This window comes from Marmota marmota, unplaced genomic scaffold, assembly GCF_001458135.2.
Source record: "Marmota marmota marmota unplaced genomic scaffold, marMar, whole genome shotgun sequence".
NCBI classification, from domain to species: domain Eukaryota; kingdom Metazoa; phylum Chordata; class Mammalia; order Rodentia; family Sciuridae; genus Marmota; species Marmota marmota.
The window spans coordinates 10,113,755-10,120,745 of NW_026000206.1; the positions used below are offsets into that span (position 1 = coordinate 10,113,755).

General features: G+C 51.3%; 1 long non-coding RNA gene across 1 annotated transcript; it reads left to right on the forward strand.

The window, feature by feature from the left end:
• Nucleotides 1-543: 543 nt before the first annotated feature.
• On the forward strand, nt 544-5,380 carry LOC125612735. Its single transcript, XR_007343212.1, has 2 exons — nt 544-976; nt 3,803-5,380. It is a non-coding gene; the product is annotated as an uncharacterized LOC125612735 (long non-coding RNA).
• The last annotated feature ends 1,611 nt before the right edge of the window (nt 5,381-6,991 follow it).

Below are 6,991 nucleotides of genomic sequence, written 5' to 3' on the forward strand. Positions count from 1 at the left end.
TACTTTCTAGAACTGCTGTGATAGCTGAATCGGGCTGCAGAGGACTAGGAGGTGGCCAGTTAAAAATAGACTGTCAGGTACAAAGCAGCTGACTGTTTAGTGTAAGTATGTCCCCAATACTGCCTTGGCCATACTTACACTGTAACATACTTCCTGTGTGTCTGAAATTCAATTGTAACTGAATCCCATGTTTTTATTGGGTAAATCTGGCAAACTCCACGATTGTTGTTAATGAGAATAACGTTTGCCTGGTGGTGAATCTCTGGTCCTGGACTCTGAGCTTCTGGAGTGGGAGGGGCTTAGTCCACTTCCTGCTGCTCTAAGGGGATGGCACAGCCTGGGTCAGGTTAAACAGGAGGAGCATGTTGGGGGCTGGGAGGTCCTGGATGATGGCACTGGTGTCGGGTCAGGGCCTTTGGGCTGTGTCATAACATGGTCAAAGGGCAGCAAGCATGGGTGAAACAGAGGAAACTGGGCCCAAAGTACATTTTTTTATCAAGAACACACTCCCAAGATAACCACATCAATCCCCTCCCAGGAGCAGACCTCTCATGACCTGATCTCTGCTTAGAGGTCCCACCTCTTAACCCTGCCCTGATGTGAGCTTTGGAGGGGCACTCAACCTCAACAGAGGAATCTCCTACTTCCATTTCTGACCCTTGGTGGCCAGGTGGGTGTCTGGGAGGCAATTAACCAGGTGTTGCCTGCGATGGTCAGCTTGATCCTGGCCCCACCCAGGAGGTGACGGTGCTGGGACAGACCTACCCTCATGTACTTCCCCTTCCTGTCCACTCTGACCCCAAGGCTGCTTCAGTGCTTTACCAGTTCAGCGACAGCAGCTGCTGCTCTACCCCTCGCTGACGTGTGATCACGCCAGCGATAATCCAAGACAGTCCCTGTCCCCAGGGTAGCCGACACGGTGACCATGAGGACATTGGTGTAGTGCAGAGGTGGCCTTCTGGGATGGCCACACAAGGTTGGTGTGTGTCCCTGGCTGAGGCAAGGGCTCCCTCCGGCTCAGAGCAGGACAAGTGCAGCTGGGGCCACAGTGAAGGTAGAGTCCAGTCTCCTGTGGCTGCTGCGAGACAATAATGTCAAGGGGGTGGATTAGGACCACAGGAACTTGGCCTCTGAGCCTCAGAGGACGGCCATCATTGTCCAAGTGCCCACAGGCCATTCTGCCAGCAGTGGCTCCAGAGGAAGCCCCTTCTCTGTCTCTTCCAGGTCCAGGGCTGTTTCTACCTCTCTCCAGCCTCAGCCTCCGTTTTGTGGGGCATCTAACCTCCTTCATGTCTCTTGTGGGACATTTGTCTTTGGATTTAGGGTCCACACAGATAATCTAGGATGGTCTCCCCTCAAGACCCCGAACTTAGCATCTGCAGAGATCCTGTTTCCCAATCAGGTGTCAGTTCAGGTTCCAGAGGCTGAGGTGTGGACATACTTTGGAGGCCACCCTGGGTGCCTGAAGTGGAGGCTGAGGAGAGACGGGGATTAGCTGAGTTGAGGGGCTGGGGAGCATGCATGGAGGCGGAGGGTTTCTCTGCCACACAGAGGAGTGCGGGGGGGTTTGTGCTATGGGCCTCGGGGAGTTGTGGATGGTTTCGGCCTGGGAGTGGCTTCCCTGGATGGTGCTGCAGCACAGGCTCTGGGGCAGACTCGGGGGTATTGGGAAAGGCTGCTGAGAGGGGCAGAATCTGCAGAGAGAAGACCACACTGGCCAGCCGCCTCTCAGCGGGCTAACTCCATGGTCTCCACACTAGCTTCCCATCACTGTGGCCCAGCCCGGGGACTGACCAGGCCTCTTTCTGCAGCCAGGGAGGGAATTTCAGTGCAGTACAAGGTCCACGGAGGTCTGCTTTTACAGAGCTAAGCAATGCTCAGACCCACGGACGCCACAACAATCCGACCATTCTAAACAGTAGCCTATCCCACTGTGCAGAAGGAGAGCCTCAGTCCCTGCCAGGAAGAGCTGAGGAAATCTCTCCCTCCGTCAGGGAAAGAGAGGCCACAGGGACGGCCACGGGGCCCGGCGGGCTTCCCCTTCCACTGGGTTCACTCACGAAAGCTCATGATGCACCAAGGACAGCAGGGCAGGGACCACACCTGGGCAATGCCACTTTGTAAGACCCTACTGCCCCCCAAACTAGGTCCGTGCCCTCTCCCCGGAGCATCATAAAAGTGTCACCACCTCAGAACTGTCCCTAACCTGAACCCTGCAGGCCTCCCTGTTCAGAGCTGGTGTCATTGTTTTCCACCAAACCTCCCCCAGGTCACCCTGCCGCTCAGGGAGGATCATTCTCCCGCCCCTCTGAAGCCTCTGTGAGGTCACTGTTCTTGCTCCATACTGTATGTCCTCAGGACTGCTGGGTTCTAGGCAAAGACTGTTGGAGGGATAAATGGGTGAACAGCCACCGAGTCCTTCCTCTGCTGGAGCCTAGGCCATGGAGCTGGTGCCACCTAGAGAAGCCGGCATTCCTCTAGACAGCACAGCAGATGGCTGAGCATTTTAATAGATTACATATCTATATGTTTATATGTGTGTGTTGACATATGTTTACACACACACAGGCGTACACACGTGCTCACATATCCATGAACAGAATGTGGGCCCAGCCCTGCTGGACGTCCAAGGAGGCACTGGGAAGTGAACACCGTGGCTGGCGCAGGCTCCACTCTGAGAGCGAGACCTGCGGGCCCCTCCCTCTGAGCAGGTGGTAGGTGCAGGTGGAAGGCCAGGGCCAACTGACCAGCAAAACAGCCCAGTGGGCGCAGGAGGCTCAGTTCTGGTCCTGAGGAGCTGAGCTCACCTGCTCCTAGGAAGGCATGTGTTCCAGGGAGTGCGATCCTTGGGAGAGCAGGCCACGCCACCTGGGGCAGTACTGCCTGGACAGGGCTGAGCGCTCAGCAGGACAGCAGGATGGTTCTGACCTGTGCCCTGAGCTGGAGGGGACAGCACCATCGCCCAGATGCTGCCACGCCTCTCCTGGCTGCTCCCTCTTGCCAGCAGCGTGGCCACTGGGCATCTTCTTTCCTTGTGGGATGGACTACTACATCTGCCCATGAAAGGGCAGGGAGGAAAGCAGTGTCCATTTCCTCCCATGCAGGCAGGGAAGAGAGTAGGAGAAAGAACATTCTGGGCTTTGGAAAGGACCGTGTGTTCTATGCCCATTTCACCCAGAAAGATCCAGAGACAACTTGCGCAGACCTAGATGCGCCCTTGCTGCCACCAAAGCACCTTCCGGCTCAGGACTTGCAGAGCTGCGGCCCTCACCTTTTAGCAAGAAAACCAATTGTTGGGCACATTCGTGGAAGGAAGGCTGGTGCAGTCATTCTCTCCACCTCCCACTTAGGAATTACAGGTCAGAGGAACCAAGGACCCCAACAGCAGTGTGAGCACCGTGCTGTGTGGCGTGTCTACGTATGCACATGTGCTACTTAGGCCTAGGTGTGGTTATGCACACACATGTGTGACATTTGTGCACGTGTGGCATGTTTGCCAGTGTGCAAATGTGCACTTGACCTGCATGTACAGTACGCATGTGGTGTGTGTGCGTGGCTATATGAGCACATATGCCTCCTAGGCAGGGTGGACCCCTAGGTGATCCAGATGCCCCTGAGAGTGGCAGTGTGACGCTGAGCACAGGCAGGGAGCCCAGTGCCTGCCCCTCACTGGCTTCCCTCTCACAGGCTTCCTTAATTAGAAAGGAGTCACCTCTGGGATCCACATCCCTGCCCCTGGGCTCCAGGTCTCACAGTTTCTCTCCTGCTTACAAAGAGAAACCTGGGGCCAATTCCTACCTAGACCCTGGCACCCTGAGCAAGAGAGGCCAGCTGGAGAGAAGAGGTCCAGAGGACACGGAGGACACTGCAGAGGAGTCAGAGAGGAAGTTGGGTCCAGGGCGGAGCAGACTCCAGCTGCAGGGGAGCCTGGTGTCCGGGAGGGGAGTCAGACAGCACAGGGCTGTGCTGCCTCAGCAGGAGGGAAGGCAAGTGTCCTCTTCTTCTTCATCTTCAAGAAGTACCTCCCCACCAGGAGGGACCTCCCCGAAGTCACCCCGCATGGCCTAAACTCCTAGGCCACGTGGCAACAAGAGACCATGGAAAAGCTAAAGGCAGATCCAGGAAGAACAGGGATAAGCGGCTCCAAGGGTAAGAGGGAGTTTCCAGGATCTCTGGGGACAGAGACCCATTGGCAGAGTGGCCAGAGATCTGGACACACAACCTCTACACGAAGTCCTGGACTCCAGCTAAGAAATCCCTCCAGCTGACTCGCTTCCCCGAGGTACAGGTAAGTGCCCACTAAGAGTCCTCAGAGTTAGAAGCCTCTCCCAGAATGACTCTAGTCAATCAACCGTCTCTGAACCTTGCAGAGATTGGTGGTCCGTGGCCTTCTCCAGAGCAGGTTCCCGAAGCCCTTGGAGGAGCCACTCCTGGAGAAGGCAGGAGCTCGTCAGCTCTTCCTGTCCCTGCACGGGTTCTCAGAGGCCCCCTCAGCTGGTTACCCCAGATTTCAAAACATGGCCCCTTCTTGTCATTGAGCCAGTGAATAAGGCTTGGGATGAGGCACTGAGGAGAGGAGAGTTCACCTCTGAGTTCCCAGAACTCTGTGCAGACATCTCTTGCACAAAGCGGGCCCCACTCTACCAAGGTATGGATGTCCCCACTGCCCCAGCCTTGCAGGCCCATCCACCTGGAATCTCCTGCTCCTCGGCATTTCTGCTCTCGTCCTCAGCTCCAGAGCAGCCACGCAGGCATCACAAGGCGTGCACACACGCAGAGCTGAGAGCAAGGAGGGGTCTGTGGGCCTCTGACTGGGTGCCCTCCCGTCAGTTTCTACCAAACTGCTTGAGTGTCCAGGGGTCCAGCAGCACCCCCTCCTCCTTACATATCCTTCCCTGTGTACTAAAGGGAGGCCATGGTGACCCTGCAGTCACCAGCATCACACCTGTCCCCAGGTGACTCCCTCTTGGGCAGCTACTAGCACAGGGAGGACTAGCTGAGAATGGGATGTACCCTCAGGTTGGCCATGACCCAAGGGAAATGTGAAATAGACAGGAAGTTCTACGTCTGGGCATGAATTTCACCCAACTATATTTGAATTTAAGTCCAAAATATTTGCAATTAAGCTCTCTCATTACCAAATTAAATAGGTATGCCTCTCATTTCACACAATAGGCATGTTCCTGAGAAACTACATGAGAAGAGAATTTTTAAAAATCAAATTATATTTTTTCAAAGTACTTGGAGAGCTTTCTATTTAAAAGAATCCCACAAGGAATCTCCCTTAGAATGAAGAATCCCATTGTAATGCAAATGATCGCCTCCTAATTTATCTGTTTTCTAAATTCAAATAAACTCCAGTTTATTCAGAGTGGTCAAAGAGCAGGGTCTTGTGGTTAATTGAATATTCATGTTAATTTGGAATCTCCACATATACCATGTGTTGGTTACCAATTTCCACAAAACAAGAATATAATAAAATACAATAAAACACACTTAACAACGGAATGGTGCTGGGCCTAATTACTTTTCCTTTGCTAATCTGAAGGCGAAATGCACAGACCTGAGTTTGCAGGAAGAGAATAGGCCGAATCATTGGAATCCTGGGACCTGGCGTGACCTGGGAGTTTCATTTCTGACATAGGCCTTTGAACCTCTTTTTCGTTCATTCATTTTGTTTCAAAAAAGGCAACAAATCCTTGGCTTGGCAGTGTGGTCTTGGTGGCCTGGAGTCAGACAGTTTCCAATTCTGTGCTGGTTCAATGTGGCAGCGACTGGACAGGTAGACCTCTTCTTCAGAAAGCCAGTCAAATTCAGAAAGATAAAGCAAGATTGAGCTGTTCTTCTCTGCTGGCTCTCTAACGAGGTGTGGGAAAGGCCAACAATTCTGGAATATGCCGTGCTTGCAGGCAGTGCCTGCCCTAGGAATAGATAGTGATCTTGATTTCGTATAATGATGCAGGAAATGGTCCGTTTCAAAAGCAAAGTGCACAGCTTCCGTTCCCCATCCATCCCTAGTAAAGTCCTCTCTCTCTGCTTCTTTCCAAACATCCTTCTGTCCACACCACCAGCTGGAACTTGATAAGCATGCTCCAGCCCAAGTTCTTGATGCTTTAAAATCTACCCACTTCCCAATGGTTTGTTAGGGCTGCTTTTCCAAGGATCCAGCAGCCATCCATTCCTATTTAAGCAAATGAGGTTAGCTACCTTTGCCATTCACAATTCAACAGTCCTCCTAAATTAATTTCTTCAAAAGTAATTCAAATAAAAGCTTGGTTGCCACTACTCTTTTCTGAGCCACAAGATTGAATAAGGCATCTGAATAAAAATGTGTATTACAGCCTTCTTTAATATTTAAGCATGGCATTCATTGATTTGTTTCTTGTTTTCTGCAAACCTTGACAACATGATAAAATAAATCATAAGAACAAAATATAGTGGTAACATCTTTTATGGACTTCACACAGTCATCAATCTCAAGCTGTGAGTGAATTATCAGTACAGCAAAAAGATCTATGTTTTAAGAGCTCCGGTAGCAAGCTAGCTGGAGGTTTTTCAGAAGCAAACTCAAAACGAGTGACTGATAAGCATCATTATGGTTTTCTGAGAGTCTGGTTTATGGTGTGTGTGGAGGTGTTGCATATATGTTTCGGAAGCAAAGATTTGATCAATTCTAAGTAGATCTACTAACATATAAAAATATAACAAGCCTTCCTGCTGAGCAACATTGTGGCACCTGCCACAGCGTCAGCATGACAAGCCTGCATTATGATTCTGATTATATTTAATACGGAATTAACCTTTCTTAATGTGATATACTCTGCATGAAACATGGATCAAGCTAGAGATATCTGGACACATTCCCCACTTTATTTGCATTACATTTTTAGCAATATCATTGTAAATACAAAAACAGAAAAAAAAAAAAAAACATGAGTTGTCACATGATCATAAGCCCCTGGAAATACCATAGACAGAGCCCAGGAACCTT